Genomic DNA, 638 nt, shown 5'->3' with positions numbered 1-638 from the left:
CATTCCTGCAAACATACTGCAAAAGCAACCAAAGATGATATGTAAATAAAAAGGTCTATATCCCATTAAAACTTTCTAAAACAATCACTGGACTGAATTAGTTCGAAAGGTCACCGAATTTTTTTCCTGGATCATCTGGAGAACAACCAGTTGGCCAACTGGCTGGAAGAGATCTATGTTCCCATTCCAAAGAAGGGTGACCCAACGGAGTGTGGAAAGTACAGAACAAAATCATTGATTTCACATGCAAGCAAGATTCTACTGAAGATTATGCAAAAATGGCTGGAACAGCACATTAGCAGAGAACTACCAGAAGTCCAGGCTGGGTTTAGAAGGGGTCGTGGTACTAGGGTTATCGTAGCTGATTTTAGATGGACCTTAGCTGAAAGCAGGGAATACCAGAAGAATGTCTACCTGTGTTTCATTGATTATGCAAAGGCGTTTGACTGTGTGGATCATAACAAACTGTGATTAACTCTGAGAAGAATGGGAATCCCAGAACATTTAATTGTGCTCATGCGAAACCTATACTCGGACCAAGAGGCAGTCATCGGAACAGAACAGGGTAACACTGCATGGTTCAAAATTGGGAAGGGTGTACGCCAGGGATGTGTCCTATCTTCATACCTTTTCAACCT

Source organism: Elephantulus edwardii, unplaced genomic scaffold (assembly GCF_000299155.1).
Source record: "Elephantulus edwardii isolate Elephantulus edwardi_28Jun2011 unplaced genomic scaffold, EleEdw1.0 scaffold00136, whole genome shotgun sequence".
Classification (NCBI taxonomy): Eukaryota; Metazoa; Chordata; class Mammalia; order Macroscelidea; family Macroscelididae; genus Elephantulus; species Elephantulus edwardii.
Note: the sequence above shows the minus strand (reverse complement) of the source record.